Genomic DNA, 23,641 nt, shown 5'->3' with positions numbered 1-23,641 from the left:
TATTGACAGATGGACAGAGTACCGTGATCTATTCCGTAGCAAAATATAAATGCTCTGCACCAACTCCTATTCTCATGGGATTTTTAGTGAAGTTTACTGAAGTATACACAGTATTATACAAGCTAGTAATAGGAAGAAGGGGACTTAGATGTCACTTCTTGCCAGTTTGTGGTATTACCCACAGACCTTTTCAGAGTGCTTTGCAAACGTAGTTTTACAAGCGGAAAAGGACATTGTGTTCCCACAGTTGCTATAAAAGATCTTTCTGTGATATTGAAATGTGGGATTGACACGAAGCTTTCTCTGATAATTGACCTGATTTTTTTGGTTTTTTCCTACATATGCATGGTTATTCCTTGGGGCATTTGCATTTCTCTAATAGCCAACAGAATAACACTGTCATTAGCTTTTCTTGCCATTAGGCACAGCTAGATGGATCCAGCATGTCCAGTCTTACAGTAGCTGATTTCTTCAGGCATCAGTCGTTTGCATTGCTTTTCTCAGAACATCCTCCAGCTCACCTGTTATTCTGCTTTGGAGCCAGACAAAGGAAGGGTTTCTAGAGTTGCCCTTACAAACCACTGAATGAACAACCAGTTGGGGTTTTGTTAGACAACTAAACATAACTTAGTCATACTCAAACGCTCAGCTGAAAGGGGGTTCAAAATCTGGAAGGGAAAAAAAGAAAAGAAAGATGCAACAATAGCCTTGGGGTATCACCTTCAAAGAAGCTTTTCAACAAGATGTCCCAGTTTAAGGTTGAACGATTAGAAAAAGGACTGAATGATATTTTACAGATTTTTTTTTTTCTTCAGAAACAGTTTTCTGATCTGCAAAAGACATTGCGGGGGAAATGCTTTCCTCTACCCCAGCTGAAGTGAAACAAAATTCATTTTTACAGTTCCTCTGAGACAAACATAAAGAGACTGATATTGTCTCACATCTTACAGTCACTGATGGGGACAGTGAGGACTGAAGGTGGTAAGGGTGGGTGAAATCTGCCTAGTGCAGGGACTCTCTGCTGCTTGGGTCCATAGCTGACAAATGTACTTCTGGTAATGGACTGGAAAACATGAAATGCAAAGGTCCTGCCGACCTTCAGCAAGAAAACCACATTCGCACCTTTCAAGCATGAGAGGTTGAAACACAAAGCTGCTGTTCTTAAACATAGCTCCTAGAAGAGAGGTGTTAAAAAGGTTTATTTAGCTAACACAACATGACTAGAGTCGGCGTCAAGGTAGGTGCCTACTAGCTGCGGCATCCCAGCTGCAGAGGCAGGCAGTAGGAAAGGCACACGATGCCTGTTAAAGGAGGGAAGAAAATGCTCAGTTGACTCTGCTGGGCCTCTGGATTGGAACGAGTGAATTGGAATAAGGGATGTAGTATTTCATGTTGGCTTGAACATTTCAAATGACAAACACACAGAGGACACAAATGTAATTAAAATTTTGTTGTCTTCAGAATAATGGAGAGAGAGATTTATTATGTTTTTTGTGTGACAGCAAATGATGTAATTAGGACTGCACTATAATAACAATTGTGACAAGAGCTATTTTTAAGGTTCTCAAATTCTTTGACAAATTCTCCTTTTAAGCTTTCTTGCTTCCTGTAACAGGTGATAAAAAAAAAAATAAATCATATTCACAAGCCCTTTTAAGCTTGTTAAAAAAACCTATAGGAAACTAAATAAAACACATATCCTGATTCCAGGTTGCTTCATTTAACAAAAACAGGTTAAGAAACACCACAGTAGGGTTCAATGGAAAAAAGTAGCTTATACGTAGCAATTTCTATGCCTGCTTTGTTTGGATAAAGGAGAGCTTCCCACATTTTTTGCTTAAATTATGCCTCCTGGATATCCCTAACTGTTCCAGCACTGGAGAGCTGACATTGCTTGATAATTCCCTTTTTAACAATTCAGCATTGCCATTATATTAAGGCTTTGATGTAGTGCATCACTTAAAAGAGCCAGTCGCTCTCTGGTATTTGCTTAAGTGAATGTTTTGCTATATAGGGAGGAAGTTAAGCATGTGGACATTTCAGTCTGGGGCATTTTGGTGCTCAGCAAGAGCTGATGCCAGGTGAGGTCTCATATCTGCTGGGATGATACGCAGTAGTTAGACCTGTAGTACTAAAGAGCCTGCAAGTAAAACATTTAATAAACCAGACTGTTGTTAGCCTTCATGTTTTCATTGTAGCTGTTTTCCAGGTACCGAAAGTTTAGTTTGTTTTTCGAAAGAGACACCACAAGTATTAACTAGAGCGTAACTTTTAATTATTTGTAAACGTTACGTGTTTCCTTGCTGAAGAGCGGTATCAAAACTTTACACAGAATATTGAATTTAGTGCTGTTAAGGGAAAATGATCCGTCTTCCCCATGCAGAAAGCATTATGTCACGAAGGGATGGAAACAAAGAGCTCTGAGGGACTGGGATAGGCGAACTTCCCTCCTTTCACAGGAAATGGGTGAAGCCTTGCTTGAAATTATTATTCAGACGTTTTGTGCTGTGAAGGAAATGTCTCCCGATAGCACAAGCTATTGGTTTCCTGTTGTGAACTAACAGTTTCGGCATAACCAGGAATGAACAGGAAGGGCAAATGATTTGGGGTCATTTGAAGAACTCGTTTTAATGAAAAGACTGGCCCAAGTCAGCGGGAAGAAATTTGGCCTGCAAAAAATATTAACATTAAAAGGGGGAGCAGGGAAAGAGAGGGGATCAGTTGCTGATTGCTACAGTATCTTTGTGGAAATAAATAACCACAAAAAAAAATCCCAGCCCAAATTTCGGCAGGGTTAGCAGAAAGCCAGGGGGACGCTGTTGTTGAGCAGGAAGTATCGCGGAGGGAGAAAGCCCTTTGCATCCTACTTAATTAAGAACCTGATTCAACAAATATATATCCGGCTTCTACACAGAGGAAAGCAATTTTTGGAAGTTTTCACAGATGCGGAATTGTTTTTTGTCAACCAGGACCTTATAACGGGGGCACTTTCAAGGGCTATATTCCAGCCGCGGTGTACAAATAGCAGTGCCAGCAGGTCCCCGAGACTGCCGTAGCACCGGGCCGTCCGACTGCTGTCAGCAAAGGGAACGGCACGCACGGCTTTCTCCTGCCTCTTCTTCCCAGCCTATTGCAAGAACAGAAAGGAGGTGGCTTCGCCTCGTCTTTTCCCAAGGTCTCTGGGGATCTGTGCCACCTTCTCCGGCTTGTTAACGCAGCACCAGGGCTGCCCTCGCCTTGGCATTGGTGCTTCAGTCATTTTGGCTCCTGCTCTCAAGGGGACTGCACAAAACTGGCCAGTGCCTTATGCCTGGTTATAGAATCATAGAATGGTTTGGGTTGGAAGGGACCTCAAAGATCATCCAGTTCCAAGCCCCCTGCCATGGGCAGGGACACCTTCCACTAGTCCAGGTTGCTCAAAGCCTCATCCAACCTGGCCTTGAACACTTCCAGGGATGAGGCATCCACAACTCTTCTGGGCAACCTGTTCCAGTGCCTCATCACACTCAATGTAAAAAATTCCTTCTTTAGATCTCATCTAAATCTCCCCTCCTTCAATTTAAAGCCATTGCCCCTTGTCCTATCACTACATGGCCTTGTCAAAAGTCCCTCTCCAGCTTTCTTCTATGCCTCCTTTAGGTACTAGAAGACTGCTATAACATCATCTCGGAACCTTCTCTTCTCCAGGCTGAACAACCTCAACTCTCTCAGCCTCTCTTCACAGGAGAGGTGCTCCAGCCCTCGGATCATCTTCGTGGCCCTCCTCTGGACTCATGCCAGCAGCTCCATGTCCTTCTTGTTTTGGGGACTCCAGATCTCAATTTTGGCTCTAGGCAGGGTCCTAACTGGGATCATTGGTTGGTTCTAGATTACGCTCTAGATGCCTGCTGGTTTCTAGATCACTCGTTGGTTCTAGAGCAGGTTCTAGACTGTGTTCTAGTTGCTTGTTGGTTCCAGAGCGGGTTCTAGGTCACTTGTGGGTTCTTGATTGGGGTTTGGTTTGGTTCCTGATTGTTATGTAACTAGATTGGGATTCAATTTGCTTACTGGTTCCTGATTGTTATGCACTCAATTTCATGTTCAGGAAGATGCTTTTGAACTTGTAGCTCACTTGTTGGGTGAAGACAGTTGTTTTGTTTTGGATTGCAGTCTAGCTTACTACTAGGTTCCAGAGCATGTCCTAACTCTTGTTGATTCTAGAGTGGGTTCTAGACTGTGTTCTAGCTCACTTGATGGTTCTAGAGCGGGTTCCAGGACAGCAGTTCATTCTAGAGGAGAGGGTGGGGTTTTCTTTCCTTTTTTTCTTCTTTTGAGAGGAAGGTTCATAGAATGGTGATCCTGTCATCCTCTCATAACTCATCCTAAGTTTGTGGCCATTCTTTTCTCTGAGACAAAATTGGAAACTCCAGCTCCAGAGGCTGTTTAGACCTTTTCTCCTGAAACCTGTACCACTGGCTGCACCGCAGGGGCCGTGCCCTGCTTTGCCGGAGGCTGGCAAGGCATGGCAGGGAGCGCGGTCTGAAGCAGCCGTCCCACTGCAATGCAGGTGCAGTTTCTGACAAGATTTCATTTTCAGGAGAAAAAAAGTAAATTTCAAAATCTCTCTTCAGTGTCTCAGATGACTTCTTTTAATTTAAGATTAACATTTTACGTTTCATTTTAAGCATTCAAAATGTTTAAAGGCTATTTCTAAAATAAATGAAACCTGTTTGGATTTTTGTGTTACGTACTTCTGGCAGCAACTGTTTTTGTCCTTGCAAAGACTATTTGGATTGTGTAGAAATTCAAGATGTAGAAAACGGCTGCCTATTTCAGAAAACAAAACATGAAAGGAGTTGCTTTGTGTTTGCCGATTCTTAAAAGGCCTTCCTTAAACTGTGTTTTATGATGCCAAACCCACAACAGTTTGTAAAAATGTGCCTGAATTTGTCTTTGGATTTAATTTAGATAGGATTTTTAAAACCGTGTACAACATTTCTGCTTTCTACTCTTAGAAAAACACAAACTTCAGTCACATTTGAATCTTGCCTTTTTTTTTTTTTTTACATCTCCTTTTAAATATTTTTGTTTCCATTTAGGACTGCCAACATTACCATGGAAACACCCAAAAATAAAGACTTTCCCAGCCTTGTGAGAGTACACCTGCAAGAGCAAGAATTGCCTATCGAAAGCGACTCTGCTTCATTATCGGTGTCACCTAAGGACATTTTTTGTGGTCAGTATGATTTGTTATCTCAAAATTTATCGAAAGGATATTCTTAGAACTGATGCTGTTTGGAATCTTGCCGTGGACCAGTAACAAATGTCTGATGCTATCTTGTAGCACTCTCTTTAATAGACTATCTCAAATTCAAGAAAAATCCCCAACTCTTTACAGACTGTAAAGTTGAGATTGGAAGCTCTGAAACAAGATGAAATAAGCACTCATATTAGTGAGACAAACACGTGTAAAATGAAGTCCTAATAACCTGTCTTAATATAAATCTTTCCACTGGCTTCAGAAGGACTTGGATCACAATTACAAAGAGAATTGCAAGAATTCATCTGCTGTTTCCTAGTAGAGAGGTGGAGCATATTTGCTAGTGAACAATCGGCTAGTATGAAAACAGATCTGTTTAGATTTTTCAACGTTGCTAATTTTATACATATATATATTTTTAGTTCCAGAATTTTAAGTAGTTTGATCTGAAATTTTATAATTGCAACTAATTCTGTGCAGTGCTTCAATTAAAAAAAAAAAAATAAAATTAGATAGTTACAATGTTTTAACATGTATTTTTTTCCAACCAGAAGGCAGCTATGGTGGTAGAACTGAATTCAGATAATCTGGCATGATATATGAATAATATTTCAAGACAATATTCTTAAATTTCTTAAATTATATTAAAAAACTCAAACTGACAAGATACTTCCTTTTTTTTGGTGCCTGCTCTCTTTAGCTATATGAATTGTATATTTTGCTTGCTAAATTGTTAAATTTCCAGTGTATGAAGGCTTTTGATTTGTGTATCTTTCTGCAGTGTAGTGGCAATTTTGACAGCAAGTCTGCATCGGTAACGAGCACCACTGGGAAAAGAGATTTTTTTGTTTGTTTGTTTCTCTTTACTGAGGAAAGACTTTCCATAGATCCCAAACCCAATGAAAAACTGAACTTTGAACAACGTTAGAAATACACCTTTGTGTTATCAACAGTAATACAGGAAAATTATCTACTTTTTTTGTTGTTGTTATTTAAGCATATCGAAAAACTTAATTTAAATGCGTTCAGGTCTCACCTATGTTTGCGTTTCACTGCTGTTTTAATGAGCAAACTCCTTGGCAGAATTGTTTGTCAGCACAGACAAACATCAGAAATGCTAACTGCAACATCTGCATGGTATGGCTAATACCAAATGATCCTCTTCAAATCAATAATAGGACATTTTGGGAAACTGGATGCTATTCCACACAAACAGTAGTGACAGACCTCACCTCTCCAGGAATATTAAAGAACGAAAGGAAAGAACAAACTCATATCTCAAACAAAGTGTTTTCACTACAGAGCTGAGTTTGAAGAGAGGGAGATCCATTCGGGCAGAACATAGAAACTATTTGTGACAAATTAGTGTCATGGCTGTTGCACCATCTCATGCTACAGTCTCATTGGAATCTATATGTTTTGCAGGACCTGAGCTTCCTGTTGTACACGGGAAAAGTTTTCACACAGTAGTAGTCTGGCGTTTATGGGAAGAAATCTTCCCAGAAGTGCACAGGTGTTACCCTCAGGAACAACGGTCATTCTCATGTGGCCAGCTCACTCCAGCTATTAACAAAATCTCTGGCCTAATCGCAGCGTTGAAGTACTTTTTGCTGAATTTACCAGCTTTAAGCACAGTGCTATCAAAGTTCTGGATATTTGCAGTCAATGAGGTTTCTATGTCACAAGAGAAATGTTTTCCCAACGAATGCTGATTCAAATGTTGTACATTCCCACTGCTTCAATTTTTGCTCCAGGCTAGATGATTATTTAGTGTTGCTACAAGCTGTCATGTTACTTATGCTGCTCACCAAAGAGGTGGTTGTGTTTCAGCGTTAGGTGGGGAGTATTCCTCTGCCTGCGTTTGTGCTCAGAATGACCATTTCAAAAGTTTTGTTGTGTATGTTCATTGATATCCTGCAGATATGAGTAAAAGTTGAATTTCCCTGTGAAGGTGTGTGGGAGCCCCAGTGGCAACCAGATTAAACTGAACAAGGGTTACACTTCATTTGAGTTCTTCAGTGGCAAATACTGTGGAAACTGCAGACAGATGAGACGCATGGGGGTTATCAAGCGAGGTTAATTTTTCAGGAATGAAGTGGAGAAATTAAATTTATTGTAGTGGAAGTTGTAAAGTGGCATAGATTTGAGCTCAGTCATTGTAAAGTTATTCCTGTTCCTTTGGCTGGATACTCTGTGCAAGCTGCAATTCCCCCTCCTAAAGCGTTAAAATCACTTCCTTTCATTTGTGCATGCTTTCTGGAACTGATGAGATTAAAACAGCATAACACCACTTCAACTCAATAGGGAATGATTGCAACTGAAAAGCATTTATTTATCTGGCGTGAATCATTCTGTATTACTTTTCAGTTCCATACTGAAGGGGAGGTTTGTTTGTCCTTAAAAGGAGTCACTTAAATAGGAGAGGAAGTGAGAACTAGTCCCTGGCACCTTTACTTGGCTAATGCAGCTGACACACACTTCACTTCATAGTGCTTATGTCCTGCAAAAGGACATCTAGGACTGTTTTAACTACTGTAGTGTTTATTGGTACCACATCAAGTTTTTGCCATTGGTCATCAGGATGCTGGTCAGTGTGAAGAAGAAATAATACTGCAATATTAGAATCATAGAAAAGGTTACAAATAAAGAAAAACAGTGAGGTTTGCTGTAACATCAGCATCTATTTGTTCTACCTCGTTAGTAGTTTTTAAAATGAGCTAGACATTAAATATGTACAATGTTGTCTAAATATAAAGCAGAGGTTTTATGGAGAAAGTTGTCTCTTTAAGATGACTGGTGACTTGGGGAGAGGACAACTTAGTATTATGGTAGCCACTTGGATTTGACTTTTAACCATATTAATAAATAGTGCCATGTTAATGACAAATTTAAGAATTCAAAAACTGTAACTGTTACAAAAGTAAAACAAAACAAAACAAAAAACCTAAGAGGAACACTTCCACTATTCATTTCCATCTCTGTCTTTTTAAGTTTAAACTCAGCCTCTTAATCTCAAGCTAAAAAGACATGTTGAGAAGTAGAAGCTTCATTTTTCTGTTTATTGCACTTCCTTCATCTGCTTCTTACTCTGAATTTCCTCCATCAAACTGGCTTATGTCAATACGAAGTAGTGATAAACTGCGATCCCAGAACAAAGAACTGCTTCTACGGATTTTTGTATTATGACTCAGGACCCCTTTCAATCTCCTTGAGTTCTACCTGGAAAGTTGGTTGTTTCCATGCCAGCTGGGAAGAGGCTCCTCAACCAGGTTTGCTTCCATGCCACAGGAGCCGGGCACTGTTCTTAACACTGGTCTAAGGAGCAGAGCTGGTCACAAAAAGCTGCAAATTTCTTTACAGTTAAGACTGATTTATGAGAAAAGACTCGTGCTCTATGTACTCCCACATCCTCTGTGCCAGTGACTTCAGGCTTCCAGCCCTAATGGTCAGTTGCTGGGGAGGGGGTTTCTTCCTCAGTCAGCTGGCAAAGGGCTCTTACCCCAATGCACAGCAGCTTTGGCTTTTTTTTTTTTAATTAAACTTAGTTAGTGGTTCAGGTCAGAACTCTTTATTCCGATTTATATACATGCCAATCATTCCAGGATGGAACTAATAATTGTATCGTAGCAAGAGAGAAGCAGTTTGTAGGAAGAGAACATACACATAAAATTTTTATTAGGCTGATTAGTATAACTGGAAAGAACAGGCAGGCTTTCAAGCTCAAAGTCATTTCTTTGGGTCTGAAAAGGAGTGGCAAAATCCAAGCTAGACACAAGGTTAGGCCCAATTCCTCTTAGTTTAATCTAATTATGTTAGTCAGGCCACTTTGAGAGATAAGGGTACTTAGCATGTGTAGAGCAAAGCTCCCTCCCGTATTACAGCAATCACATGCTGCTGGGAAAAGTCGTGTTGCGAGGCAGTTACACAAGCCTGTACATCAGTTTTCAGAGACCTCCTGGGGTCCTTAATTGCTGACATGCATTTAGCCATACTGGCAGCACACACAGTGCTTCAGCCCAGCCACCTGCAATACACGATCTGCAGTGTTCAAAAATCATCTGTTTTAACATCACGGTGAGCTGTTCGCGCATAGGTTCCACTGAACCTGTGGACCATCGGTGGCCGTGTAACTGCTGAGGAGGCTGAGTCCTTCTCAGGGACTGAGAGGAGCTCAGTGCCTGTGATTTTGGGAGCTCCTTTGGGACTACTCTGGAGTCTCTCCCTGAACTGGTGGGTGGATGAGATACCAATCGGGCAAACGGATGGATTACCAATAAGTCTCGTTGTTTGGCCATCTGGAGGTACTGCTGCCGCCAGGCTCATTTTTCAGTTTGATAACCATAATGATTTTGGCAATGGTTGTGGCTGCTCCCATTCATTCTTTTAACAATTTCCATTTTCCTGGCCAATAATGTTCGGGGTCCTGGCCTTTTCTTTCAGAGCTATCTGTATTTATGTTTCAATATCTCTGAATAGTGATTTGTACAAGTATGTTTCTTTGTGGCTACTCCTCATCTTCTTGGAGAAGTTTTACATACAGTATATGCCTTCAAACTAGCTTGTGACAACGTGACTCAGACAATGTTGCTCTAAATAACCTTCCCACAGACAGTGAATAAAAAGGAGACAAGTCTCAGCTCTCCATTTTGCTGGACAGGGCATGCACACTAAGCACAGTCAGACAGATGGAAAAAAAACGTGGGTTTAGTAGTGTTGTCAGTAGCAGATCCCAGCTGTTCCCACTGATACAGCACACATAGGGACTCCCTGTACAGGACTGGTTTCAGCTCCGTTTTACTCTACAGTTTTGTCTATCTTTAGTCTTTTGTCAGCCCCAACAGGCTGAAACAGGCATCTTCTTGTGTATTTTAAGCTGAAAGAAAAGTCAGCGAACAAATACTGAGAGAGTCTATACAGGCACTCAGAAACAAAGCTAGCATTATAGGATACGCAATCGCTTTTTCTGAAGCATCGTTACGTCTTACTCTCTCGGATCCACACACACTGTCCGGCCCACATCTTAGTTCCACTGGGAAAAAAAAAAAGTTTCCAAACGTGCTTGAAATACTAAACTAGTCCCAGGAGGGAAAACTTAAACAAACACTATCTTCCTCGCTGAAACACACCCGATCCTTTCCTAATCTAAACAGCCACCGACACTCTTACCACTTTCTGCCAGCAACTCTAACTGTTTTATTGTTAGGAAGGATGGGTTATACTGCTTGTAGAGGTTTTTGCCACCTCTGTATATGGCATGCCTCAGACACTCTGCCAGCTGTGGGCTGACGATTCTTAGAAGGGCTCTCACACACAGAAAGGGATTCTGTACAAAAATGCTGCTGGCGCTAAGAGTACGTGGGGACTAGTGGTGACTGGTCATTAGGTCACCACCGGTGACTTGCGGTGACTGGTGCCATCCGTTACACAAGGGGCCATTACAGCAGACAGAGATATTGGCAGAACAGCTTCTGAATGGCGTGCTTCCTATTATTAATGTATCCTAGTGTATGTACGTACCACAATAAAATAGACCAGGCATCTCTAACTACCATTGCTAACTCACAAAAGTAGGGTCAGCTAGTCTTAGACTCTTGAGATAAGAAGTTATAATAAGAATCAAAGCTGTACTTGGTGAAAATCATCAATTATCACCAGAAATAAAAGCATTTCAGATGCCATTTCCTGGAATATATACTTAATAGTTTCAAATCTTTGAAAGCATGTACCAGCTCCTCCCCATCGCACAGCTGCACTGGCTCCACAGTCTTTGGATTCAGTTCAAATCTTGTTTTCAGTGTGACACGAACTTTTGTCGACACTGTAGTTAAGCAACAAGAATGCCAGTAACAAGACAAACAAAAATATCTTAACAAGTAGGTAAGGATCTAAAGCTTTAGGAAAGGCTGGGTAAGTTTTCAGCACAAACAAGACCATAGCTATAGCCCTGGAGGCTTGCTTAATTGTACCTGAGATGGCCACTCCTAGAAACAGGTTTGGAGACACAACCCAACTTCTCCTTTCCAGATGGCCCTTGCAGACAACATGAATCCAGACTGTCTAAAAGTGCCATGTGTCCTCACATCACGTCATGTCAGCCTTTATCAGAAAGGCCACAGGACATCTTGTCTGTCTAGCCTCAGACATATGGTCTCACCACAAGGGCAGATGGGATGTAGGGAGGTGACAGGGACAGGTAATGCTTGGAGCCTGCTAACACTGCAGGATAAGAGTCAGATGCTTGGAGCAAACTCAAGTTTGATGAGCCAGTTAGCTCATCAGTCCCAAATTTGATCCTGGGACCTGATTGGGAGTTTAATTTAAAGCAGTCATGAATTGCTCTTTAGGCTGTACTCATCTCACCGAGCTTCCCTATCCACTGGATCAAGGAAACTCAAAAAAATGACACATCAGGTAGGCACAATTTCATAGCAAATGCAAATACACAGTTTAAATGTTATATCAATACAGTGCGTCGCATTCATAGCATGCTGGCAGCCTACTTAAATACTAGCATTTTCTTTTCTTAAATGCATATGTAATTTATAATGGCCAGCTAACTTCATGAAGTTCTTCATGCTCCAAGGCTCAAATACTTGTATTTACATCACTACCCCCAAAGACTAATAGTAAAAGAAAACAGGATAATCCACTCTGTATAGAGAAGACTCCTCCAGGCTTTAAGGACATATAAGTTCCAATTAAAGCTTTACGAAAGGGCTGATATGTGGAATGTGACCAAGGCTCAATACTACCACAATATATGTCTGTCTGATGAGGTGCCTAGAGCACTGCAGTAGCACTACAAACATGTATCAGTAAATGCACCTTTGAATGCAAGTTCATCTGTCTTGGGAATGAAGTTCATCTTTCACAGTACAACATGGTCTTCTAGACAGAAGGAGAAAGAAAAAAACATTTATCATTCCTGTGCCAGGCAGAATTCAACTTGAAAGAAACCGGATGAAATGTGTATCATTCATCTAAGGAACAAATCCGCACTACAGATTTGTCTGAGAGACAAGTGAACGCAATCCAAAAAAGCTATCCATTTCAGAACGGGAGGCTTGAATTCAGTCCAGCCAGAAAATGCACGCTGAGTAGCATCCATTTATTCAGGGTAGTAACGGCTTCTTTTAAAAGCATGTTGCCATGATGGTTCGTGTTAAACATGGCATATACACCAACAAAAAATTCCCATCTTTGCAAATGCAGGCTATCTGCCAGCTCCACAAAGGGAAGGGTTTTTTTTAAACAGCTACTGCACTAGGGCTGTTGCCTGCAGAGAAGGTTTTATATGTTCAGCCTACTGCGATCATCAGGTCTGAGTGCACAGTAAATGGAATTCACAAGCCTTTCCAAGTTACCTCCTGTGTAAAGCCCTCAACAGACAGTCCCAGAAGTGAAGTAAGGAACAACTTTTCTCTCCACCCCTTTGGGCAGCTCACACACATGCTTTCAGCAGTACCTAAAACAAGAAAAACACCTAGATCCACTTCACTGGGATTGACAGAAACAGAACGGAAATGAGAAACTGATTAAGTGGTGAGCCAGCTTCACACACAGAGAGACTTCCAACTTTCTTTCCTAATGACATTTTTTGAACGGCTTCATTTTTGCTTGTATTCCACTAAAAAAAAAGAAAAAAAAATCTTGGCCCATGAGTTGTCAGTGCCTACCCAGATGAAAGCTGTGAGAGGCCTTAAATGACTTCAGCAGGAAACTACTGGGAAGGGGAGTGGTCTGTTTTCTGACAGTCCCATTACACGTTTCTAGGAAAAATCTTTCCAAGTTCTGTGTACGAAAATGAAACAGGATTACAGCACTGCCTCTCTCTTGGAGACAATCGCAACAACACTTTTCCTGCTCCCATGCTGGTGTGGTGAAAAGTAATTCCCTTCTTTTTCCTCTCTCCTAACTCTCTCAGGATCTTGGGCTCAGGAATAGCCCTTTGGATTGAAGGAAATTTTAGAATCAATGCATTTAAAGTCTCCTCAAATAAGACTCGTGTTTATTTCAGGTAACCTTGAAGAATACTTTGTTCTGCGGTTGCATTCATAAATCCATCTGCCATTACCCAAACCCATCACAAACTGTTTAGTGAGCTCAGGAGTTTTCCACTTAGTAGCGATGACAAAGCACTAGACTACTGCAAAACCCATGACGGAGAAGCTGAGCAATAACAGACACCAGCCAAATAGATCACTGGTGTGGAAGGTCATCCTTGAACAGTATTTCCAGTTTTCCCCTCTTGGTAAATTGCTCTGGGAACAATCCCCTTTTCTAGCATAATGTAATCAAGAATTAGAAAGTCACCACCACTTACACAGAGCTGCAATTCCTGGCCTGACTGGCCGTGTTGGGAATTTTAACTGATGTCTCCACCCAAGCAGCATGTGGAACCAATGTAACGGCTAACACAATTCAGAGCTTAAAATGGAGTGATGTTGCCGTTCCAGCTGTTTTTCTAAGTCAGTACAAGAGATTTTTTGGAAGCATTAGAGGAGAAATAGAAACAGAGGTGAGGAATGGCTCCTAGTCTGATGATGTACACTAAGGAATATGTGAGTGACAATGCAAAAAGCAAGACAAAAGCATCACTAGTCAGTATTACCCAGTGCCACGCTCAGGACCAACAGCAATGAGGTGGTGAGGACTGGTGGGATACGCTTCATGGGAAAGAGGTGCATTATTTTTTATCTCTCTCTTTAGAAAAGGTACAGCCCTCTACATACGGAAAGGTGAAGATATATGACAGCCCAGGGGTAAACAATAAAGCTTTAAGAAGAAACATTCACTCTAAGCAGACTTGGCCCGAGTGCCCTTAACAGGTACCGTGACTCAGTGCTCTACAAATCCCTTAAGTATCAGAGCTGTATCTCCTTAGGTATCAGCTTAATTGAAGCTAGCTCTGCAAGGGCCACCGCCTTTCCTGGGAACAGATCTACACTTTTTGACCAATCACGTTTCCACGTTCTTCCTTAGTCCCAACATGCAGAGGCCCAAAATCACTGGCAAGGCACGATGATGACAAGCATTTGCCTTATCACCGAATGTATTTTCATGTCGCTCTCTGCTTATAAGCAGAAGTTCTCAGCTCGCTGCTAATTCTGATGCAGATTTATAGCAATTTAATAACTACTTAGTACGTAACAAGTATTTAGGAGTAATTTGGTAGATCTGCTCTCTGTCCAGGGCCCCTGTTTAATGGTTAACTGCCTTTTCAACAGACTCTGTCTTCCCAACAGTACTTACTATTCTTTGAAGACAAGAAACATAGTATTTTGTAGAGAGCTGTGTTGGGAAGAAAGGTCGAGTCTTATGAAGGAGTCCTCTTTTTGTATGTGTGTTTTTCTTTATACCTCGTACCTGCCTCTACCACACCTGATCCTTACCTGTCTGAAAGAATCCCTATGGCTACACTATTCATTGAGATCAAGGCAAAGTTCATTGTTTTCAGAGTTTGTCCATCATGACTAACAGTACAGGTAGGATGCGAGAGACAAAGAATTTATCCCGTGAAGAGAATCATTATAGAAACTATATCCCCATGAAAACAGGAGATGATTTGCTACCAATATCAATGGGTCACATTTGCACAGGGCACTTGTGTATTTAGAAAACAAAACAAACAAACAAAAAAGGAATGGAAGCATTTGAGAAGAACTGAAGAACTAAAGAGAGGTAAGATGACTGTAAAAAGCTTCTAGGACTTTCACCCACAAAAACAAATTTAAAAGGCCGCTCATAAAAATAAAAATATGTTTATTTGAAAAATACCAGATACCCCAATCTCAGGTAATGCAGTTCTTAACTAGCGTTACAACAATCATCTCCCTCACAACATGCTAAACCTGTACGTCCCAGTTTCATATCTGCAGGCAGGACTCACCCTGCAAACTAGATCTAACTTGGATCATTTTTACTAAGTATATTCTAAAAGGCTTTAATTCCCAAATAACCCGGTCTGGAAGAGATAATTCTGTTCTCTCTGGAATGGTGATAAATTAAACAGTTTGAAAACAATATGCTTCAGGCTTGCAAGAGTCCTCAAACACATACTACAAACACAACAGCCTTTAAAACTACTGGGTTGAACTTATCGTCAATCTGACTTACGCAAAATGCTAGCTTTTCCCTTTAGAAATAAATTTAATATTGTTTCACTCGATCGTTAACCAGGATTATTCAGTTCCAAGGAAGAATTTATCTACAGTGGATATGACTGAAGCAGATAAACAAGCTGAGCGCTTTTCTGAAATAAAACTGTAGGATGTCAATGCAAATCAACAGTAAAAAGGTATTTTAGAGTTCAATAAGCAGTGGAATAACTTAGTTACACAGCATCTAATGAGCAAAAGGGATATTGATTGTTTTGCATTCCACTTCTGAAAAGCAAAACAGAGGCTTTCACTTTGTTTTCTCTCCACTGATTAAAAAAAAATGCTATTTTTTGGCATAAAAATACATTTAAGCTGTTATTTTTAGACAGATTATGAACAGAAGCAAAATATGAAGGAAGGCTTTCACGCATCATGTAGATTATCAATTTTTTGGCAGCTGAAATTGTTCAAATACTGTCGTTATTTTTAAATTGATATTCTTGAGGAAGAGGGGCTAGTTCAGAGTTACGGAAAGGGAGTTGTCCATCCTTCAGAGTTTTCCTGTAGAAGTGCTCTGAACATTCTTTCTGCTTTATTCTCTTGACAGGATTGATTCTCCCGACATTAGTGACTCATGTGAACGCCAGATCACTTCAGTGAAACGCAGTCTTACAAGGAAGGACATGCAACACCTCACGGATCACAGCCTTAAAACGGATCCAAAACCAGCCAGCAACTGCATCTTCTGTAAGTGAAATCAGTCCATCTTATAAAATCATCCCATAAGGGAGGAAACGTCTAACAGTAATATTAAATGAACATAACAACAAAAACAGGTAAAATTATGGCTAAAGCAATACTTTTAGGAAAAGCTTTGAAAAAGTACTTTGACCTACTTTGTATCAGATAATTTACTAGTTTTTAAAAGCCTGCTTTACTCAAGCTTCTGAGCTCTTCTGTACATTTGCAAAGCACGTTTATAATCCAGAGAAAGTCTTCTACAGCCCACCATTATTTTCAAAGGAAAAGGGAAAAAATACAGCAAAGGCTTCAAAGATGTGAGTGAATTATTTCATCCCCTTAGAAGTGCAGCATGTGCTCTCTCTTCTGTAATGACACAGCACAGAAAACAAGATGTAATTAATGCAATTCCTTTGCCAAATGAGTGGGATCTTATAAAGAATTGGCACGTAATTCTGATTTGAGCTTTCTTGTCTTAAACAAAACCAAACTTAATACAGAATGTTATAATGTACTAACAAGGTCCTTCACGTATTTTTTTTTTTCCCCAATGCAAGTGACTGTAAAGTGCTGGGCCTGTAATTAAAAGGATACTCCACGTTCAGAACAGCAATACTGATGCAGCCAGGCATTTTTGTGTACTATGGCACAATCATGTAAGTGAACCAAAGAAGAATATTTGGCCTTTTGTTATTTTACATACCAAGACAGAAAAGTATCTCTTTTCCTCCGTTCTACCCTAATGAACAGATGTGGGTTTAATTACGTACAAACCAAAATGCTCACCAGTTTCAGACTATGACTTTGAAATGTAAGAGTAAAATTATTTTTCAAAGAAAGTGAGTTTCATCTAATTATCTTGAAACTGTCCATAAAAGCCAGATACACAGGGAATTGGATAAATATACCAAGTAGGGTTTTGTGTGGGTTTTTTGTTGGGTTTTTTTTTCCAGTTGGAGAGAAAGTTAAGGTAATTTTGATAAACAAAAAACCTGTGGCAAGACAAGAAATTTTAAAAGAAGCCTCAGGGTCCTATACAGAAAAGTTATACGAGATTCATCAATAAACAGATTTCACAGAGCAGTGTAAATCCAAGATAGTACCTCTGTTATCAAACTCAAAGTTGCAGATTAACTTTATACACAATGTTAGCAGAAGAGTATAGTGAATTAGAAGAGAGACAGAAAATGCCACACAAAGCCCAAATGCTACTCTGTTGGGAAACTGGCACCCAGAGCTGCTACAACTTTAAGCTGGCCACTAACCTACATCTCACGGTATCCAGCTCACTCGCCACTCCCCCAACTAAAAAACACCTCATAAATACCTAAAGTCAGATCGCCCTTTCTTCTGAACAGCATTACAGCTCTTTGACAAACTGTGTGTGAAACACAGTTCCAGGGAATATGGATTACAGGCAACTCTTTGAGACCTGTTTTGAAAGGATGTATGTGGTATTGAGGTAGTTGGAATTTGCATACAGAGAGAACAGGTCTGTGCCTAACGCGATCTGGACCTCAACAAACCGTCTTTAAGTATATGGCCTGGGCGAGGATAACACGCAGAGTACAAAGGGATCTCTGTTCCCCATCTGGGTGTCGCACCGAGAGCAGAGGGTGGAGGGAGGTGAAACCTGTGATTCTGATGTGAAGGTAAGATGCACGACGCTGGCATCTGGCAACCATAAGAGACACACGAGGCAGAGGTAGGTCTCCAGCTGCCTGCCAGCCAGGGCGTACGCAAGGATGACAAAAGCTTTTAACCCATATGGAAAGGTCAGGATGGCAGAAACAGAATTATGGCCCATGTTCATACTTCAGCTGCAAATTTCCTAGCTTTATAGACTTTCAGTAAAACTCTACCACAAAATCCTATAATTAATTTTAAATTATAAATTATAATTATAATTAATTTTAAAACCACAAGTAATCAAACTGCGTCATAAACAACCAGGTCCACAAAACTTCAAGATATAACTCCCACTGAAAATCAATGGGAGTTAAGCCCCTAAATACTCTTATAGTTCTGACCAAATTTTTTTTCCCCCCCTTAAAAACTATGAAACGCGCCCTCACTTTGAAGCAAACCTCCCTTGCTCGTAGCTTTTTTCAGTCCTGTATTTCACTGTAGCTCTTCATGAGTATTACAACCTGCTGTGCCCTAACCAGCAGCACATATCTCTGAAATTTCAAAGATAGCACTCGTGTCTCTGCAGCTTGTACCACTCGCTTCAACAACTGTCCTTCAGCTTGTCCAGATGCTACCAGCTCTGTTTACAGGCTGTTGGGATGAACTCCTCTAATATGAGGAATATTAGAGAAGAAGAGAAGACAAGATTACAGATTCTGAATGAGTTCATGCCTGAAGTCAGTATTAAGGAAATTTCATGCAGAGAGTTTTGTTCACAGATTTTCTCGCAACGCCCAGGACCAATCTGAGTTTCTAAAAAGCAAGTTTTTAATTACAAGCAGAGAAACAATAGCTCACTTCAACATGAAAAAGAATACACCCACTATTTTTCCATGCTCTGTGATTTAAAAATAGGTCGACCCATTCATTAGCTTTAAAGCTTTCAAAAATACTAAAACTGAAATATAGAGCTCAATTTCCTTTTTGTTTTTTAAGCCAGACCCAGAGATTGAAAAGTTTCAGACTAACGGCTACTTAAAGATGATAAAAGGGGATAAAGTTTTTGAACTATGAATCTAACATTGCCAGAACAGATTGATTCTGTAGTAAATTTTTAAACAGAAAGTAAATTTTTAAACATCGACTGAATTTGAAGCATTTAAATAAGACCAGAGCATTAACTGCATGCCAATTCAGAAGTGCTACAGGGCCTATAATTTGTCACACTGCACATATAGATCTGCCTGACTTTTCTCATTTTTTTCCATAGTGTGCCTGCTCAGAATGCAAACAGGGCCCAAAGTATACCTGAACAGCTTGCCCATCAATTCAAGAGAGCTCCTATATTTAATGTGAACGAGACAGAATCAATAGGTACTAAAAAAATTGACTAGGAAATGGCATTTTTTTTACCCTGCACTTTAAAAACATAACCCTGGAGGCCAAAATTACTGTCTTGACTGTTTGGCAATTGATGACAACAGAATTATCATTAGTGGGACATTGACTCCCAGTGTTTCCTAAGCACCTTCTGCACAAACTGGAGGAACACCTTGTACACATCAAGTATAAGACAGAAGGTCCCTCCCTCAGTTCATCAACGCCACAGTGCCCAATAGGCACTGTTCTTTAGAGAAACATTCCTAGACTCAGCAGGTTGCTTGAATTTCAACTAAATGAAGCCTTGCAATTGCTAAAATCCAGAAAAAGGCCAATCAGACCTGGCCTGCTCTGCTGCTGATGCTCTGAGCGCTAACGGAGACCCTGCCAACTCAACTGACTGAATGGGCTGAAGAGTGAAGAGCCCCAAAGAGCAAGGGAATAGAAGCGGTTTCAAACCACCCCATTACGAGTCCACTCTGGCATCCACGTGGGCTCCCAGCACCAACGGTACAATTTGTAAACAGCCTCAAGGCTCTATGCTGGGGATGGAGAACCTGGTGTCAGATCTCTCCTCCTCACTGGTAAACGTTCAGAACAGGGAGGCGAGAGACGCAGAAGCTACCGCAGACTCCCGGCCATCCAAAGGCTGGTTAAGCTAATTCAGGGATACAAGTGGCTTGCAGCAGCCTAGCATACCACTGAACCACACCCTGCAAGTTATTTCCAGCAATCCTAACAGCCACTGCAGCCTAAGACCGTCTTGGGGTTTCCATCTAAAGTCCAGATCCTGTAAGAAATACTATTGCAGGACTCAGGGCCGTGTTCTATGGTTTTCAGGATTCTTTATCCTTAGACTCAAGTTCAGGTTCCTGCTGCCCAGACAAACCTGGAGAAAAACTGTTGGTTTGAAATCTTGGTAGGTAAGTCAAGCTCTGCCAAAACCCGACTACTCTGAGGTATCTCATGCTCGCAGCCACTTCACCTCAAACTCATTTGATTTTAAAACTGAAGTTAAGCGACTTGTTAGTAATCACTTTTCAACTATTTATTTATTTTGTTGGGGGAGGAAGGAGAGAAAAATCAAGCTATTTAGCTTTCCAAGTATTTAACATAAAATCCAAAAGAGCTCCATCTGGCAACCAGCAGGATTTCTAAATAATCTAAATAGTATCTACATAAGAACCAGGCTGTCTATGGAGTAAGACAACTTCAACTTTTACAGCCACAAGAAGCCTTTATTAACATAAAAGGAAATTATAAAAAATTAAGTTAGAACAGGAACAAGAGTCTGGCAAGCTGACAAAAGACCCCAGGAATCTCTGCATTAATCTTGAAATGCTGCTTTTGACTTTGCTGGAATATAGCATCATACACTGTGTGGTTTTTTAAAAAAAAAAAAAAACACACAAAAAAACCCTTAAGTTCAAAGGACTCCAGTACAATAAAACTAGTTCTAGGAAAAGATTCAGATTAATGAAAATCAATATATAATTCTTCGCTTTGCAACACAAGATGACTCCTAACATTTTAACATAGTTTGTGGAAAACATTAATATTTAATTACAGACTTCACTGAGTCACAGATGAGGCCCTTCATGTCCATAGATGTCCATCTTCATTAAGAAAAAGGTTCAGAATACGACTGCTAATTATGTTAATTAAATATACGTTTGAACTACTCTTATATAAAAATTTTGATAATTCATAATTCCCCAGTAAATAAACACCTCTCATACTACACAGTGTTTAATTTTCCAAGTTATTCATAGGAAGGATCTGGCCTTGCACTACATAACTAACCTGTATATTTTTTGGCCCATTTGTGAATGATCCAAACACAAAGGTGGTTTGGTGTCCTAGGTGAAATATTTTAACGGTCTTGATGCCCCCGTCAAGTTGCCACTGGGATTTTCTGTCAGTTTCTTGGCAAAAAGTCAGAGTGAAACCAGTGGGCCCAAAAAAACACATTATGGTGAGCCTGTGAGGATAGGGCAGCCTTGAAGCTCTGCATTTCGCTATCCGTGAGCTACAGGAAGGGAATTTCTATCTTTATCATTGCCCATCTGGCACCTTTCGCAGGCAGCAAGAACAAAGAAGTAAAACGTGCTGGTCCCTACCATCTGCTTCTGCTTGTAAAGTCTAGAAAGAGCCTGATAGGGAAAAAAATAAAAAAAAACAAAACAAAACAAAATTTCCCACCAAACTCTTCTGGCAAGTACATGTTTTTGCCTCTCCTTCTTGCATACCTTAGGGCAACCCCAGAGGCCCTTGGCTCCCTACAGCCATCCAGCTGCTCCACACAGAGCATCCCCAGTGCTCCCAGTCCCACATCGCCATTCACAGCCCGGAAAGAAAGGTTGCGTTGTTTGAGATTTGCTTTATTGGATCAGCCTCTGTTTTATCTAGAATAGGAAAATTCCTGTGGGCTTAATAAGAGGTATTACCCTACAGATTTTCTCTGGTTCCACCTCCTTTCCCATCAGCCACATCCCCTATTGCTGCAAGGCTGCACACACCATGTGTTGGCTCGACCCCTTCTGTCTCTGACAGAAGTTTGGCCAAAAAGAGCAGATTTTCTGCTACTTTGATCATTTCCTGTGGTAAAAAGTGAAGGGAATTATCTGACCCATGGTCGTATTTTTCTTAGTTTTGAAAAATAACATGGATTTACATTTGCAAATTCCCCTAAATAGTGTACTTGCTTTTCAGTACCTTTTTGCTGCTAGTTTACTGGTTGTCTTACAGAACTCATTATTTTTTTAGAATCAGAAAACACATTGCTCCGATCTCAAATTCCATGACTCAATTGCTGTATTAAATCAATAATGAACTTCGCTATGATGAAGCAGCAACCAAAAGGTAATATTAAATTCACAGACAATATAAAAGTGACAACTTCTTCCCTGTTAGAAATTTCTTACATTTAAAAAATAAGCTTAATTCTCTTTTGGTGGGGACAGTGTTATTTTTGGCTACAAATGTGCATTGCATAATGTGTTTAGAAATAAGTTAACCCTTTTATTAAATGCACTATTAGAGCTGATCTATGACATATATGATACAAGCACCCTGAAATACCATGTTTTCTTTTGTCAAATCACCAAAGTTCCAGATCAGAAATCACAACTCATGCTTGTTTAAGGCTATGTTGAAATAGTGACACTACTTGTTGACCTAAATAGTGCAAGCATTTGGGTGACAAGGGCCTAAGGTATGATGCCAAGCGATAATCAGTAACCTCGACTGGGCCTGCAATTGCACCCTGAAAACTAGTCCATTATGTATTTTTTTCAGTCCCAGAAAGCACAAAGGAAAGCAACAACATGAATATACTTACTGAAATGTCTTGTGTCAGAATTAACATTCTATAGGAAACATTCCAAATAAATTATCACAACATATATTAAATCTTTATAAAATGTGGCGCTACAGCATTGAAAATATATGTAAGTTCACACTTAGTAGTAGAACCACACTCTTTCAGCTCAGAAAATGACACAATGTGCATAGGTATATAGAGACTTTTTCCCTGTTAATCATTTAATCAGAGTGCATAAAAAAAAAGTACTTGTTTGCATCAAAAGCCTTTTTTTTTTTTTTTTAACTTCACTGTGCTAATTACATGAGTAGCACAGATTTTGACAGATGCTCCGTTGAGCTGAAGCCAGGGAGCCCATGGCTCCCTTTGTGTGAGTACTACTCTGGAAAGAAACGATGGAACATTTTGAAGTGTTAAAATTACTGTTAGTTTAAAATGTTACAGTAAGTTACTTTAGTGAATTTACTATTTGTTTGGTTTATTTTTTAATCAGCCTGTTAACTAAAATAATGGCCTGGCTACATTTCAAGTTTTATTTCATAAAACTGAATCCCCTAAAAACTGACACACCTCAAAAGCAAAGGGAGATACAGAGCAGTTTGGTCTCCTTCAGCACTAAGAAAGGAAAAAGAAGATACCTACTTATTTATATATGTATGTATGTACTTCACTTCAAAATATCATCAGAAAAGGAGGAAGAACCTGCAATATCCTTGTTAAAACAAAAATTGTGCTGAACCACTTAAAATCTTACCACAACAAAAATTGGCACTATCATCATTAATAATATAATGCTTTTCATACGCAGAGGTAATAAGGAGGCTGCACTGTGATCCATATAACCTCAATAACATAGAAATGAATCAAAAAGAATCTAATTAGTTCAGCAGCGCCAAAAATTATTAAGTAGAAACATCAAAAGAGCCAGCAGGACATTACTTTTTTTTTTTTTTTTTTGTCAGACAAGCTGCAGAGCTGCCCTTCAGAATCCCCTCTGGTTTGTATCTGGAAGCAAGGCTCACACGTAGGTCACGGTAAGTTAAAAGAACCGGAGCTGAAGGATGCCACCCTGGTACCTGCACCCTCCCCGAGCAGCGCTGCCCTGCAGCCGCCTCAGCACCCTCTCCGCACGTCCCACACGAAGTTCTGCACCATCTAGGATCTATGTAAAGGAAGGGTGGAGCCAGTTCCTCACCTCCTGTCTGCAGCCACAGAAGATAGCACATCCTG

This window comes from Tauraco erythrolophus, chromosome 14 (genome assembly GCF_009769465.1).
Source record: "Tauraco erythrolophus isolate bTauEry1 chromosome 14, bTauEry1.pri, whole genome shotgun sequence".
Classification (NCBI taxonomy): Eukaryota; Metazoa; Chordata; class Aves; order Musophagiformes; family Musophagidae; genus Tauraco; species Tauraco erythrolophus.
The sequence above is the reverse complement of the archived record's forward strand: the minus strand, read 5'-3'. Positions refer to the sequence as shown.